The sequence below is a fragment of the Hibiscus syriacus genome, unplaced genomic scaffold, assembly GCF_006381635.1.
Source record: "Hibiscus syriacus cultivar Baekdansim isolate YM2019G1 unplaced genomic scaffold, ASM638163v2 tig00111105_pilon, whole genome shotgun sequence".
In the NCBI taxonomy this organism is placed as follows: domain Eukaryota; kingdom Viridiplantae; phylum Streptophyta; class Magnoliopsida; order Malvales; family Malvaceae; genus Hibiscus; species Hibiscus syriacus.
This window is the reverse complement of record NW_024062987.1, coordinates 2,109,046-2,126,658: the sequence shown is the minus strand read 5'-3', so window position 1 is coordinate 2,126,658 and position 17,613 is coordinate 2,109,046.

Sequence of the window (17,613 nt, the reverse complement as noted above, 5' to 3'; positions counted from 1 at the left end):
AGCTGCTTTCATGGATCTCATGAACAGGATTTTTCAGCCCTATTTGGACCAGTTTGTTGTTGTCTTTATTGATGACATACTGGTTTACTCGAAGTCCATTGAAGAGCACAGCGCACATCTGAGATTAGTTTTGCAAATTCTCAGGGATAAAAATCTCTATGCGAAATTGTCCAAATGCGAATTTTGGCTAAACGAAGTAATTTTCTTGGGGCATGTAATCTCGGCAGTTGGGATTAGAGTAGACCCTCAGAAGGTTAAAGCCATAATGGACTGGGAAGTTCCAAAGAATGTATCTGAAGTTCGGAGTTTCCTTGGACTTGCCGGTTATTATCGAAGATTCGTTAAGAATTTTTCGATGATAGTGTTGCCTTTAACAAAGATGATGAGAAAGAATGTACCGTTTGTTTGGACTTCTGAATGTCAAGAAAGTTTTGAAGCTTTAAAGAGAATTCTGACGGAAACTCCAATATTGGTTCAACCGGAATCTGGCAAGAATTTTGTAGTATACAGTGACGCATCCCATAACGGGTTGGGGTGTGTATTAATTCAAGAAGGGAAGGTGGTAGCGTATGCATCGAGACAGTTGAAACCACATGAAAAGAATTACCCCACTCATGATTTAGAAATGGCTGCTGTAGTATTCGCTCTTAGGATTTGGCGTCATTATCTTTATGGGGAGCGTTGTTACTTATATACGGATCATAAGAGCCTGAAGTACCTGATGACTCAAAAAGAGTTGAATTTGAGGTAACGTAGATGGGTAGAGTTCTTAAAAGATTATGATGTGATAATTGACTATCATCCCGGAAAAGCTAACGTGGTAGCAGATACTTTGAGTAGAAAGACGTTTGCAGCTTTACGAGCTATGGATGCAAGATTATCTTTAACGGGAGACGGTGGTCTTTGTGCAGAGTTAACCCTTAAACCAACATGGTTAGAACGAATAGGAGAATTGCAAAGTAAAGATGAAATGTGTTTGAAAAGAATTGAGCAAGTAAAGAACAAAGAGATTAAAGACTTTGAGATTAAGTCAGATGGAAATCTATATTGTAAAGGAAGACTTGTAATACCCGACAATGACAACTTGAAGAAAGAAATATTAATAGAGGCTCATTGCAGTCCGTTAACGATGCACCCGGGTGGAACCAAGATGTATATGGATTTGAATGATCGATTTTGGTGGTCAGGGATGAAACGAAGCATCACCGAATTTGTGTCTAAGTGTTTGATATGTCAACAAGTCAAAGCTGAGCATCAAGTTCCGTCAGGATTATTGCAACCGCTTTTCATTCCCCAATGGAAATGGGAAAATGTTACGATGGATTTTGTTTCGGGGTTACCCTTGACTCCGAACAAAAGAGAATCAATCTGGGTAATTGTTGATCGATTAACTAAGTCAGCGCATTTCCTTCTGGTTAGAATAGATTTCTCTATGGAAAAGTATGCATAGCTGTATATTAGAGAAGTTATTAGATTGCATGGAGTGCCTGTTTCCATAGTCTCTGATCGAGACCCTCGATTCACTTCTAGATTCTGGAAATCTTTGCATGAAGCGTTAGGGACTTGTTTAAACTTTAGTACGGCTTTTCATCCTCAGACTGATGGGCAATCAGAGAGAACTATTCAAATATTGGAAGATATGTTGAGAGCATGCGTAATGGAATTCAAAGGATCATGGGAAAAGTATTTACCGCTGGCAGAGTTCGCTTACAACAATAGTTATCAGTCTAGTATCAAGATGGCCCCATATGAAGCATTATATGGAAGAAAATGTCGTACTCCATTAAATTGGTATGAACTCAAAGATCGAAGTGTTCTTGGTCCGGATTTAATTCAAGATGTAGAACAAAAAGTTTGAGAAATTCAACATAACCTCAAAGTGGCCTATGATCGGCAAAAGTCCTATTCTGATCTTAAAAGAAAGGAGATTGAATTTGAAGTTGGGGATAAAGTGTTTTTAAAGGTATCTCCATGGAAGAATGTGTTGAGGTTTGGTCGGAAAGGAAAGTTAAGTCCTCGGTTTATTGGACCATATGAGATTGTAAAAAGAGTGGGACCCGTAGCATACCAATTAACTTTACCACCAGAAATGGAAAAGATTCACAATGTATTCCATGTCTCAATGCTTCGGAGATATCGATCGGATCCCTCCCATATCGTAAACCCAGAAGAGATCGAGGTACAACTGGATTTGACTTATGAGGAAGAACCGATTCAAATTTTAGCTCATGAGGTTAAGCAATTGAGGAACAAGACTATTCCATTGGTTAAAGTTTTATGGAAGAATCACAAAGTAGAGGAAGCATCATGGGAGCGTAAGGAGGATATGAGGAATCAATATCCCCATATCTTTTCTTATTGAAAATTCGAGGACGAATTTTCTTAAGGGAGGGAGATTTGTAACATCCTCCATGCCGGGTTAGTGATTAATTTGTAAAGTTTCAGCATTTGGTGATTTAAGTAGAATGATGGAAGAGTTCAATGACCTATTTGAGTTATTTGGTGTAGGATTGAATTATAAAGAAGGAAGATTAGAAGGACAAAATGGTCTTTTTATAGCAATATAATTTTGAGGTTAGTATTATATTAAGCACGTGGAAGAGTAAGAAATTAAAACAAGCTTCCAGAGTCATCTTCTTCTTTCTTCTTCTTCATACGTGAGACCCAAGCTAAGGTAAGATTTTCTTGTTAGTGAATTTGTTGATGAATTTATGGTTGATTCATGACTATTAGGCAATAGTTAAGCTTAAAGGAGGTTTAAATTATTTTAAAACCTCAAGAGGAGAAGTATATGAAGAATTAAAGAAATGAAGTAGAAAAGTGAAATCTTAGATTAGAGTTCATAACAAGAATTGGAAGTGAGATTTGACTTGTCATCAAGTTAATTAAGGGATATGAAGTGTTAGAATTGGAATTAGAACACCTTGAAAATTTAGTGTGATTCTTGAATGCCATGTAAATGATGGAATTTTGGGTTTAAAGAAGTGATTATGGAATAAAAATGAGTTTAAATATGTGTATGGAAGTTAGGAATATTAAAGGAAGTAAAATATGAAGTTTTAAGCTGAAATGAAGTGAATTTCGAGCTCAAAATAGGATTTCTGGGCTAGGGGAATCGATACCCATTCAAGGGAAATCGATCCCCCCTCAAACGAATATGAATTTCCATATTGCTAGAGGGGAATCGATAACCCCAGGGGGAACCGATTCCCCCATAATGAAAAAAGAAGAAGAAAGAAGAGAGACTAAACTATTAATCCCTTAAATTGGTAGGCTATTAGAGGTTAATTTCAAGACTTAGGCATCTAATAATCATCTTGAAAATTTTGCTTATGTAGATATTGAGCCTAATCGAGTTCCGGAACCATCGACAAGTAGGATCAATCAAGGGAAAGACAAATCTAGGTGAGTACATATACATAGCATGAATATGTATTTTATTCAGTTCTAGACTTGTAATAAGTCTAGATTCAATATTTTGATACATGATCGTAGTTCATATGATGATATATGACATGAATCCATACCATATGCATTATGGGACATGAATATGAAAGAAAAGTTATATGAGTTATATGATAAAGGTATGGAAATAATATGTCTACGTGATATGAATTAGATAAATTGTGAAAGCCCATGTTATGTAAATGAGAACTATATGTATAGTTGGCATGCCAAGGGTAGAGGGTCTATGTGGTCCTTCGGGACATATATATTTTCTTTGGAACATGTGTGAAGTCTGGTGAGACACATACTTGATCCTTGGCATATGTATATGATTCTTAAGGAATGATATGTGGTCCTTCGGGACATATATGTATTCTTTGGAACATGTGTGAGGTCTGGTGAGACACATACTTGATCCTTGGTATATGTATATGATTCTTAAGGAATGATATGTGGTCCTTCGGGACATATATGCATTCTTTGGAACATGTGTGAAGTCTGGTGAGACACATACTTGATCCTTGGCATATGTATATGATTCTTAAGGAATGATATGTGGTTTTTATGGACATTATTATATGGCACTACGGTGCAATTCTACGCGGCACTCCGGTGCAATTCTACGTGGCACTTAGGTGCAATTATATGAGCTGTGGTGACAGCATAGTACACAACCTCACAATACTCACATACCTTAGGTTCTCTGTATGGTACCATGGGCTAATGAACTTACTAAGGCGAACTTATGAATGTGAATTTGATAAGTATATGTGTAAGAAACATGGTTTTGGTTATTGCATTGTTTACATACATCTTATTACTGCAACCCCTCTCATTTTGGCAATTACTTTATATTTATTTATATTATTATTATATTATTGCCTCACTAAGTCGATGACTTAGTGTGTGAGTGTTTCACACGTAGGATCCGATAAAGTAGACGATCGAGGTTAAGCAGCTGGACAACATTACTCGTGCAACTATCAGATCAGAAGCAACTTAATCAGTAGGTCATTTTGTTATGAAAATGGATGTTGGCATGTAATTAAAGAGTTAAGTTGTGTATGCTCTGAATATTTTGGTAAACTTATATTACCATATGTATATTATTGTATTTTTCGTAATATAAGTTCAAGTATTTTACTATTATTTGTAATGAGTTGTGTTTTAAAAGTCAATGTAATATCTCTGACTCGTATCCGGGTTGGGATACGGGTTGGGGGTGTTACATTTTCCTTATCAATTAAACAAATCAGACTTTTAAGAATCAATTAAACAATCAAAAAAAGTGTACCCCAGATAGTTGTTTATACACACATACATCAATTTCACGCAACTCACTTCAGGATTAACCTGCAGAAACCAAACATTTGCTCAAATAACACTTTCTACACATCTAAAACCAACAAACAACAAATTATTATTGAATTCTAGGTACTTAACAACACTTGCATTTGACTTACAAATTGTTTATGGACACTTTCATAACGCGGATGCAGGTAGCCAGCGTCTCGCATATATCGCTCTAGCCATAAAATGCCGAAACCACAAGCCTAATGCACCTCTATCTCTATCGGTGGGAGGTAGAAACTGTGCACTTCCTGTCGTCAAGCGCTCCAAGCACATGCATACGAGAGAACCACAATCCCCTCTGGCTTCCGGTGTTTGTTGTGGCGCGGTCTCGTCTATGATAACTGTAACATTGAACTTCTTTGGCTTCTTGTTTCCAGAATAAGTCCAATAATTAATCGCATCCAAAAATTTAGCCAAATGAGAGCTCCATCCCTTAATAATATCTCTCAAATCAGACAATGATATGTAATTTATCATGCTGTCATATACTATTGTCTTCAGGGATGGGAGCTGAAGCTCGACGAGAAGCCAATGAATACGTTCCAAAACAGGGATAAACACATGTAATCATAAGTAATAATTCAAATTGCGCACTTATTTATGAACACCTTTAAAATATTTAAAAAAAATAAATACTAACCTTATCGACCTCCCACCATACAGGATAAAGTTTAGCTTGTCCATTAGCCAACACATATGATTCCTGTCGTTGATTCTTCAAGTGGACTACGTGAAAAGACGTCAGCATAATTGTATATCGTGTATTTTTTTATTTTTATTTTCTTCAATTTCCTTACTATTAGAAGACGTGACACCCATGCATCAATATGCTGTTTTACAAAAAAAAAATACATATATTAGTGAATTACATAAATTTAAAAAAAAATTAATCAAAATGAAATATAAGAAGAAATATAAGACTTACCCCCCATCGAAATAGCCATTGTCTTCAACCCCTAATAACACACCCCACAAAGACCGTTCAATCAACAAATGCATATCATCGTTGAGTTTGTATATGTCAGCGTAACACCCTTGGCTCCGCTCATGTAGATAAAAATCAACTGCGGTCTTAGCCCAAAAAGAATTATCCAGAATTGTTTCCGGTAGTTGTTTCCTCTCCACTTCATCTGCCGGAATGGTACTGGTTGGTAACTTATACGAAAGCCAACAGTCATCCATCATGTCCGGCACGTGAGGGGGTTTCTCAATAGTTCGATATATTACGCCGTGTGAATCGGGCTCTAGAATGTTGGGAGGGACCTCTTCAACGATGATAGTGGCTTCTTGAACAGTGGGAGGGGACTCTTAAGGGATGATAGGGGCCTCTTGAACGATAGGGGAGGCCTCTTGAACGATGATAGGCGAGTCGGGCTTTTTCTTACGAATTTTTTGCACTATTGGGGTAAACGGAGACGTAATGACACGTGCATATCGTCTGATGCGTGAACTCCGTCTTGCAAGAAAAACCCGACGTAGAGCATCCACCTTAGCGGGCCGCTAAAAATAAATTAATACATAAATCAGTAAATAAACATACATGATATTAAACAGTGAAAACAAAGACAAATATATTTCAAACTTGCACGTTATTCACCCAAGTCATTATTCTATCATTGTTCACAAAATGCATCAGATAACATTCCAGAAGTAATCACTTATATAAACATTTAAAATGACAACATATAGGTTTAGTGCAGGTTCAATGACAACATAAAGAGTAGTAGTTTATTCTTGAAACTTAAATTTTCAACACTGTGAAGTTAGAATTTGTCTTTGTCTTTTGGTTGAAGTAATGCAATTCATTCAAGTTTCAATTTGCAGAAGAAGAATAGAATCTGAAACTTAAAATCGCAACATGAATGACTATCGCAATGCGAATTTGACTATCGCAACGAGAGAATCGCAATGCGATTTTCATTTCGCATTGGGATTCTTTCGTTGCGATAGTCAAATTCGCGTTGCGATAGTCATTTTCGCGTTGTGAAAGTAAACTATTATTCTTCTGCAAATTGAAACTTGAATGGATTGCATTACTTCAACCAAAAGACAACCAAAAACAAATACTAACTTTACAGGGTTAAAGAATAAACAGTTTAGCAGTATTGGCAGCGACCGAATGAATTTACTAAGTAATCTAAGTGAAATGGTTAATCTAAGTGAAATGGTTAATCTAAGTGAAATTACGAGTAAATTTATCATCAAGTTAAATATGAAAAATATTAAACTTACCTCGTTGCGTAGAGTATGAACCTCATTCTGCAACGATGCTACCATCTCACGTAGAGCGGCTACCTCACCACGTAAAGTAGACACCTCAACACGCCATGCACCATTGTCATCACGTAAAGTACCGACCTCCTCACGCAAGACATTGACCTCATCACGTAACTCCCCTAACTCAACCCGTGGAGGTGGAGAACAGGGAGATAAACGTCGTGGCATCTTTGCCGGTCGCCTATCATGAGGTGATGGTGGAGAAGAGGCTCGATGATGTGACAGAATAGGTGATGACTCTCGTTATGGAGGTGTATAGTCGGGTCGATCAGGTGATGGCTCTGGGTGAGGTGATGGATCTCGAAGTGGAGGCTGCTCATCATCCGTGCCATCAAAAAAACGCTTACTAGCTTACCACCAATCAGTGGCAAGCTCAGCTTCTGTGGGTGTCAGCCTCTGTAATGGAGTGTTGGCCTCATAACAATATAAAAGCTCAAACAAAGTTAAACGTGCACTAGTAATAACTTGTTTATAAACATATGATAGTATTTGTGTTAACTTATATTATTTATTATCGTATACGGTAGTAAATCTTCCCATTGCTACAAGGTCCGTTTCCTCTTCCAGGAAATAGCCCTAGGAATATCATTTGAAGTTTTTAATGCATATGTCTGCATGGCGGGAAAGGCCTCAAATATCCAAATCTACAAACAATATAATAACAAACATTAGTAATTGTTAAATAATTAATTATAATTTTGGAAACATTATATAAAAATTCTTACCTTAAAGGCCCAAATAAAGCCTGACAAAATGTATTTGGAACCATCGCCACACAAACTTTTTCAATCATCAAAGGCAGACGACAACTTATTCCATGTAGATTTCCATAGATACGAACCCCACGGAAACATGTTCCATGCATTTAGGTCCTCTACCAATTTAATTAGATCATTAGGAATAGGTTGTCTGGCCTCTCTGCCTAAAAAGCCTGCATGCAAAAGTATTAGAAGGCATACTCGGACAACATCGACGTCATCCATCCGAGTAAAACAATCTTTCTTATTCAATAATCTCGTCAAGTCTTCCACGTGTAAATTCGGCTTCTCCATTGACAGCTCAGGAAAAACCCGGGATAACCATGATAGGCGGGTAATATGTCTAGTGTACCGACCTACATCATCGTGTCTGAAGCTTAGACCGGTGATTAAGCAAAACTCATCCCGCCTAAAACACGTATACGTCGGTGGAAAATCAAACCATATCTCTTCATCACGACGTTGTATAGTCTCTGGTAGATCGCTAGTCATGGTTTGAAGAAACAGATGGGTCAACATAGCATCTTCACCCGGATGTTGTACTTTCAGCCATGGCCCGAAGCAAGTATCCTCAAATATTTTTCTTTGTGCAGGTGAAAGCTTCGACACAATTGTTTTGGCCAGGCTTAATTTATTTCTTAAGGCCAATTGAGCCGAATAAAAGTTCTACAAAAAAAATAAACATACCAAGTTAGATATACCAAAAACTACACTGTGAAGATAACCAAGAACAATAAACATAAAGAGTAGTAGTTTATTCTTCAAACTTAAATTTGCAACACTGTGAATTTAGTATTTGTCTTTGTTTTTTTGTTGAAGTAATGCAATTCATTCAAGTTTCAATTTGCAGAAGAAGAATAGTTTCTGAAACTTAAAATCGCAACACGAAAATGAAAACCGCAACACGAAAATGACTATCGCAACGCGAAATGAAAATCGCAACGCGATTCTGTCGTTGCGATTTTTATTTCGCGTTGCAAAACTTTAATGGATTGCATTACTTCAACCAAAAGACAAAACAAAGACAAATACTAAATTCACAGGGTTTAAAGACTAAACAGTTTAGCAGTATTGGCAGCAATCGAATGAATTTAATAAGCAATCTAAATGAAATGGTTAATCTATTATTGAAATTACCAGTAAACTTATCATCAATTTCAATATGAAAAACCTAATAATAATGCAAAAATTTCAAAATAAAAATAATTAAAAAAACTAACCCTTGGTGGTTGATTTGGTTGATTTTCCATTTCTGACCGTGAATGATTGTGAAGGTGGCTCTGATAGACGGAGATAGACGGATTTTGCCGGAGATGGGGACTGATTTCGTCGGAGATGGGGACGGATGTCGTCTTAGAGAGTGAGAGATGGAGATGGGTCTGAGTTGTGATTTAGGGTTTTAGGTTATGAGTTGCGATTACGAGATATACTGTGGACGGTTCAGTGTTCCGATATATTAATATTTGTGTTTGGAATTTGAAAAAAATATGCGTTGCAATAATAATGGCGCTTTGAAAATCGCATTGCGATAGTCAGAATCGCGTTGCGATAGTCAGAATCTCGTTGTGATAGTCAGAATCGCGTTGCGATAGTCATATTCGCATTGCGATTTACATATTCGCATTGCGATTTACATATTCGCATTGCGATTTACATATTCGCATTGCGATAGTCGGAAAATCGCAACGCGAATTTGGAAAATCGCAATGCGATAGTCAGAATCGCGTTGCGAATCTGGAAACTGATTTGCGATACCGGAGATCGCGTTGCGAATTATCGATCGCATTGCGATTTAGTTGGTCATTTTGGCAAATCCAAAAAAAGTTGATCAAAATCGTATATTATAAGGCATTTTTTGTCACTGAGGTTATTTTCTCTTTTATAAAATTATTCTTCATATGAACAGTTAACCCCCCAATCATGTCGGTTAAGGACAAAAATGATCAAAATGATTAAAAATGGTAAAATTATTATAAAAAGTACTAGTAATGTTTTTGTGAGAATGTAGTAGTCAAAATGTTTATTTTCCCCACCTTACAATAATGAGAATTAAAAATAAATATTTATAATTGAAATATTATCTGAGGAATATATTAAAAATTAGGATAATTTGGTTCATTTGTTTTGATTTAAATAAAACAAATAAATAAATTAACTTTATCAAAAATTAAAAAAGCTCACCTTATTAAAGTATAAGTAGTCAGACAACATTGAGTCATCTCTTACATCATTAAAAGTATGGTATTATTGAAAATATCATAGTGCCAAAATGTTTTTCATTTAAACATAACAAATATACCGTAAACTATTCATTTAGTACTTAAACTATTAGTTTTGATTCGTTTTAAAATCTAAATTTCTGATTTTTTTTCAAAATCATACCTAATATTCAAATTTTGTTTTATCTTAGTACTCTACTGTTAAAAACTTAACGCATTTAGTATTTAAACTATCGGTTTTGATCCGTTTTAATACCTAAGCTTTTAATTTTTTTTCTTAAAAAATTAACGTTAAATTTTGAACAAGGGCATTAAAGTAAAACAAAAACTAAACTTTAGGTATGATTTTAAAAAATTAAAAGTTTAGGCATTAAAACGAACTAAAATGATACTTTGGGTACTAAACTTGTAATTTATTCAAAAATAGACTTTGATTTTCTTACCAATCTAATTATTTTGTCTTTCTCATAAGTAATTGTAATTTGTCTCCATCAAAAGAAAACCATCAATCTGGAAAGGAAAAGATACACCACCGAAACACACAAACAACAAATAAATACATTCCTTTTCCTTTTAGTCTTTTACATAGGAGTATATATGTTTTTTTTTTAACGTTCGCAATGATATTGTGGTACAGGCGGCGATGGACCGAGGAGAGGTGGACGGTTTTTAAAAATTTAAAAGTATTATATACTTTAAATTTTTATGTAATTTTTTTATTAAAAATATGTTTTTATCACTCTAAAATTTTATAACTTAAAATTCGTCATCCTATAATTTTATAAGTTTGAGTTTACCATTTTTAACATAAAATTTTGCGTTCATCCTGAGTTAAATAAGGTTGCCTCATGCCTTTGAAAATAAAAAATAAATGATAAAATACACTATTGATCACAAAACTATGAGATCAATTTTATTTTAATTTTATTTTAACCATAGAATAAAGTTTTATTAATTAAATTATTAAACTTTTAATTTGGTACCAATCAAATCACTAATAGTTTAACATTTAAGGAAACTATTACTATAAAAATTAAGTAAATTCATATAATAATACATTTATTCTAATTATTTACATATTTTATTAATCATAATTAAAATAATATCATATTTAATCTTAATTACTTACATACTTTGATGTTAATTTTAATTAGAAATGCTTTAATAAATTTAACACTCCAATAAAATAAAAACATTAAAAGTTTTATTTAACTTCAAATAAATCACTAACAATTAAGTATCAAATAGGCCGTTGGTTATACCGACAAAGTTGATTTAAGTGATAAACAATTTGATATTATTTAAATAAAGACTCGAGTTCTAGTCTTTGCATATGTAAAAATATATCTATTAGGAGATTCACCCACTAAAATTAAATGTGCGACGTAGGTCAATTCAGATTAATCAAAATAAAATATAAAAAATGGCAATTCAGGTTAATCAAAATAAAATATAAAAAATGGGAAGGCAACCCAAAAAAAATAGACCGTTGGTTATGTGTGTTCCTCTTGCCTACGTGGTTGGTTTTGCGTGTATGAACTCTAGGGATGGTTGGTAAGAAAATTGGAAAGAAGACAGGGAGTCACCTCACTTTTCTTGTTTGTTTTTCTCTGAACTTTCGTTTTCTTATTTTACTTTTTTTCTTTACTTTATTAAATACTCCGAATGATTTCTGAATCAAATTAATAAAATTTATAAATATAAAAAATTAAATTTATTAAATTATTTAAATTCAAAATTAAATATTTTATTATATATATTTATAAGCCATCACATCAACATTTTGTTATTAACTTGACGATAAATGGTCAAATTGATAATAAATTATAAAATTAATGACTAAATTTCATATTATTTTTAGTTTGATGACTAGAATAACATTGACCCAATAGTTAAAGTGAATAATAAAAAGATTTATCATTGAAAAATATTAGATAATACGGTTTCGGAGGCATGATTCCTGCCAGGCAATGAATCTTGGCCCTGCGGTTTCGGATGCATGATTCCTGCCAGGCAATGAATCTTGGCCCTGCCATGTGGTTTGCCGACGGCTATTTGATATAACTGACATCGTTTTTTTTTAATTTTTTTTCTGATACCGTTTGATCAATATTTTCAGAAGTAGTACACTTTCTGCTGAATTGACAAAGGCGCGTCCCCGGGGACGCACTTTACCCGTATTTTTGCTGAGTTGGATGCCACGTGTGGAAGGCGCATCCCCGGGGACGCGCCTTTGCCAACTCAGCAGACACGTATTTTGTTTAATAATAAATAATTTATTTTTATTATTATTATAAATTAATAATATATTATGTAAAATGTTTCTAGTAGATTTTGGACGACCTGAGTCCCTCAATCACAATGTATTCTAGTAGATTCTAGTATATTTTGGACGACCTGAGTCCCTCAATAGCACGCGATCAACTGGATGCCACTCAATAATAGCATAACATATAAGAGGTATAACCGATATCCATACCTCTAATGACCCACTAAGGTGGGGTGGGATGCAAGCTTTCACTTCATCGCTCGCATAAGGTATCCACTGAAACTGAAATATAAATATACAATTCAAATAAATAAAATATTCTAATTATATCTAACATTTTAAATTAAAATATTAATAATTAAACAAATTTAAAAACATACCTCAGACTCAGCTTTCGTATCAATAAGTAAACGAATTTCCTCTAACCCAGTAGGTATACTTTTATGGTCCTTTCTTTTCATCGACCACCTATGAAATATAATATAAACTAAATATCACCCTATTTAATTGAAAATATTTAAATCAAAATTTAGTTCGAAAATTACCTCAACAATAAGGGGAATACGTATGGTTCATTCACGATCGGGCATAAGAAAGGCATGCGGAACCACGCCCATGATTGTAGAAGCAGAAGATATCCACCGATAGCAGTTTTCTTATAATTCGTCGCCCGACACATTTCTCTAAAGAGAAATGCCAAAACTGCAGTACCCCAACTATATCTTCCAGCTTCATCAAAATCGATCAGATGCCGCAACCACATACAATGCACCTGGTTGCGAGATTTGTCGGGCATCAATATTCCTCCAATGTAATTGTTGCCTCTCCACATGGAAGGTGAAAAGTGTGTGTCTCGGGCCTCCAGGTGCATTGTATGTGGTTGCGGCATCTGATCGATTTTGATGAAGCTGGAAGATATAGTTGGGGTGCTGCAGTTTTGGCATTTCTACTAGATCCATTGCTATTGAGGGACTCAGGTCGTCCAAAATCTACTAGAATACATTGTGATATGGATATTCGGGAGAAGTCAACAGAACAAAAACGATGTGTGCATTGTAGAAACATCGGGCACAATAGAAAAAAATGTCCAGCTCTGTTATCATCATATAACCGTTAACTCTTATGTAATTAATATTGTATTTAAATGAATGTTTTTGTTTCTAATAATTTAATGTTATTGTATTTATATAATTTGTCAATGTATGTACACCTAAATAATTTTTTTTAACTTTTAAATACATAAATATATTTAATATATTTATTTAATATAATAATTAATATTATTAGTTATAATTTTTTTTAAAATATAATAATAATTCCACCTTCTAAGTAGAGAAAAATATTAAATTAAACAAATTAAAAGTTATTAAAAAATTTATGTATACGATGACACATTTCATGTTCTGATTGGAGGATTAAATTTATTAAATTAAATTTTCAATAAGACTAATTTTATAAAATATGTAAGTCTTGAAGATTAAATATGTAATTATACTAATTTATTAACTTATGCATCAATATTTTCGTTAAATATTGATATGAGATGACTAGATTGATAACATTTAAATAATTAACTGATAAAATTAATAGATCGATAATCAAAATAAAAAATAATAATATAACCATATGTGTAATATTATAATTTCATACATTTTTCCTATAACTACAATAAAGTCAAAACTGATTTTCATATATTGTTATATCATATTAATGTAGATAATTCACTCCATCTTTAACACACATTAACAAAATACATTTGATAATTCTTACATTATAATCGAAACATTTTACATAATATATTATTAATTTATAATAATAATAAAAATAAACTATTTATTATTAAACAAAATACGTGTCTGCTAAGTTGGCAAATGCGCGTCCCCGGGGATGCGCCTTCCACACGTGGCATCCAACTCAGCGAAAACACGGGTAAAGCGCGTCCCCGGGGACGCGTCTTTGCCAATTCAGCAGAAAGGGTGCTACTTCTGGAAATATTGATCAAACGGTGTCAGAAAGAGAAAATTAAAAAAAAAAAACGGTGTCAGTTATGTCAAATAGCCTTTGCCGACCTGATTCAAACATGGATTCCTCTTTGCACAAGTCAGGGGTAAACTAGACGTATGACCACCTAATTATATCCCCTTTTCATTTTGATCATTGTTTTTGAAATTTTGTCAATCAGGTCACGTGACTATTTAAAGGCATTCAATTAAGCCACTATTTGTTAGCACTTAACGGATAAGGTAACGTGACGGTTAAATATTTTAGTATAATTACACATTTAGTCTTTATTACTTGTATATTCTATCAATTTATGAAACACCCTAAATCGAAATGGGGCCTAAAGTACCACATTGAGTTACCAAGGCAACCTCCGATTTTCAAAAACTGTTCATTTTCATTTCAAAACATACTGAATGATACCAAATTAGATATACATGATAGTTATAAAAATATTTTAATTAAACCGGAGCTCCGTGACACACAGTTTAAATCAAATAATACAACTCAAAGTTTGATAATTAAAAACATAAGGTTCTGTAAATACTCATGTCCATTAAAGCTACAATACAATATTTTAGGAGAGATGTTGGAAGTTCTGCTGCAACAGTGCTCCACGAACAACTCAAGTTAATAACTTGCGAACATAAAACATCTAAATGCCGAGCTTACAAAGCCCAACAGTATAATCGCTAATCTAGAGCATCATTAAGATTCTAATAAATACAAGCACGCTAAAGACATAATACTAAGCAGTAGATGTATGAATACTCATATTTAAGTACTACATACTTAAGGTTCAACTATTTTGTCACTAAAGTAAGAGTCTCATGTTTCCCTTAATCTTTTACTAAGGGTCTCGTCATGAGTATACTTTTATTGGGTCTTTAACCACAATGACATTTGTGAATTATCTAAATTGCAATATATATATATATATAGTTTTCCTATAACTTGATCTCTGGTCATTGGAACTAAGAATCCAATATCCTATTAGCAAATCACGTAACTGTTGCTGATATTTAATCAATATACATTTGATACGAGTACACAAAAATGAATATTGATAACAGTGAACAAAAAATAAAATCAGACTATAAATTTATATATGAAACTAAAACAACACATGCTTTGTTAGATTTCAACTTTCGAAACCAACGCCATCAACTAGATGGGTTTTCCATTAACATTATTATCAATTTTACTCGATATCAATCATTAAAGGATTAGATTACTCAGTTCCATAGTTCAAGGATTAAATTGTACTTAAAGTATATTATACAAGGACTGTCAAAATACCTTTTGAGCCTTTGTACGACAATTAGCTTAGAAATTATGGTGGTTTTAACTCTTAGCATGCTTGCCTATGACAACCTAAAATTGAAGTAGATAATGGCCAGTGTCAACTATTGCTGAAACTGTTGGGGTCACATTAAAATTCAAGCAACTGGTAGCCTGCAGGATATCAGCATGAAAAAGTATCACTTGGTCTTTTCATACAAAACCAGATCGATGCTAAGAGAGTATGCAAAAGTTTTCACACGATACATAAAGCTCGAATGACCAAAATTAAATGTAGCATGAATCTCCACCCTAAGCTCAAGCCGTTCATCCCGGTATCCTAAACAAGTTTGACCGAACATTCTGGTTACAGTGTAGTATTATGATGCATACCAGATCATAGGGCAAAAAATGGATGCATTGTGCGCACTAGAGATATACTTCGTTGCATCCTCTGCTTGACATCACTAATACGAAACATAAGCTAAAGGTAAATGGAAATTAGTGCTAGCCTGACAGGCATCGAGAAAATAATTAATCCTTCATTTGGTAGGGAGGATGGAGAAAGAAACAGGATGACATTTTTTTAAACATTTTCTATTTTGTACTTCAACATTTGGATTATCCTCTTTAACCCTTCCTTTATATTCTCCGTCCTTCGTACCAAATGGAGTGTAAAGGTATCTTATGCCACTTACCTTAGTTCCCACGTAAAATGTCAGAAGCATAAAACCCAAGACACGCAGTCCTGAAAACAGGGTACACCATTAATCAGACAACTACAACGTAAATATGACGGATAACGCAGGGCGATAGGTACTTCCATACCTTCTTTGTTGAGGAACTGAGAAATCAACCAACTAAAGCCTGATGGACCAATAACATAGCCAACAAGGTTAGCGACCTGCACGAAGACATATTTCATCATGATTTTTGCTTATTTTCCAAAGAATAAGGTTCTATTTGGCGCTTTTGTCATTTGCTTTCTGTGGTTGGAAGCATGCAAGGAAAAGAAGCGAAATAACTTTTTGAAGGATTATATATGAAATATGTACTTCTACTAAATGAAATATGTACTTCTACTAAATGAAATATGGACTAATTTATCAATTTTTCAATAGAAGCCTAAAATAAAGTCCCATAATATAGTACAAATACTGCTATGGTGTTTTTACCATTTATGATGGGTCCTAATGGTTTTCACCTTGATTTCACTTTAATGCGTTAATATCCCTCTAATAAAATTATTTAACACGGACCAACTTACCTTAGTGATTAAAGAACATTGTTGTTGTTCCTAGAGGTCATGGGCTCGAGAATGAGAGTATTTAAAACATATTGAATTTCCCTGATCCTGCCGAGCCAGAATAAATAGGCCAACTAATTAGAAAAACAAAAAGAATACATTACCAACTAATGCTAATTCGCAATGCAACTGGTTTTAATCGATAACTCATTCACAAAGGATCAGATGAGTAGTAGTACAGATCAAAGCCGACCATCTACATCCCTCTTTATGATCAATATAATCAATAGCTCCTTTAGAGGAGAAAAACATGGTTAAATATGCAGAACCTGTGAAGTTGGCCGGCAAGTGCAACCTAAAAAGAAGTTTAATATCAGTAAAAACTAGTGTACCAGGTTGGAACGGTGCATGCATGGTTGGAGATGTAAAAGGTTGTTGCACTTGCACAGTCTGATTATGACAGTTGCCCATCTTCTTGTTTGCAGAAAATGCTGCCATAGGGTTGGATAAAAGTTCCAACCTCTAAGCCTTAATTACAACTCTTAACAACCTAATAAATTAAATTAGAATTTGATCCTATCTCGCCCAGTTTTAAGAATGTTAAATATCACAAAATCTCACGACTGAAGTAGAAATCGATGTTCAAATTAAGTTTAGGGTTTCAGAGATTACCTTTCAATTTGCAGCTCCATCGGAAACTTGGATCATGGAACGGAGGAGGAGGAAGAGAAAGATGAAACTGGGACGGAGCGGTGGTGAGAG